We start from the raw sequence: 439 nt of genomic DNA, 5'->3' as shown, positions 1-439 counted from the left end.
TTGACACCTTATGAAAGACTTAAGAGTGAAAAAAGTGAGGGAAGAGGGAAAAAGAAAGAAAAACTAAGAACAGTACGACAGACTAACAAGAGAGGTTCAAAGAGACAATCACCCAAACACACGCACCAAGAAAAAAACACAAGTATCATTATCGAAAAATAAATAAATAACTAGGTAGATTGAAAAATGGACAGACATATACAGTTGAAAGATAGACTGACTGAACGAATGATTGACGCAGAAACAGAGGCACAGACTGACATAGCAGAAAGTTTTCTGATTATAGTAAACATGGCTTAATGATGGCCGCTTGGTTCCTCCGTCGTATTATTATTATTATCACCACCTTCACAGCTTCAAAATTAAACCACGGCATATATAACAAATACCTAAAGTGAAAACAAAAGGAAAAGAGTAGCGCCTCCGTGACACACCTGTC

The sequence above is a fragment of the Penaeus monodon genome, chromosome 33 (assembly GCF_015228065.2).
Source record: "Penaeus monodon isolate SGIC_2016 chromosome 33, NSTDA_Pmon_1, whole genome shotgun sequence".
Taxonomy (NCBI): domain Eukaryota; kingdom Metazoa; phylum Arthropoda; class Malacostraca; order Decapoda; family Penaeidae; genus Penaeus; species Penaeus monodon.
This window is presented reverse-complemented; position numbering follows the sequence as displayed.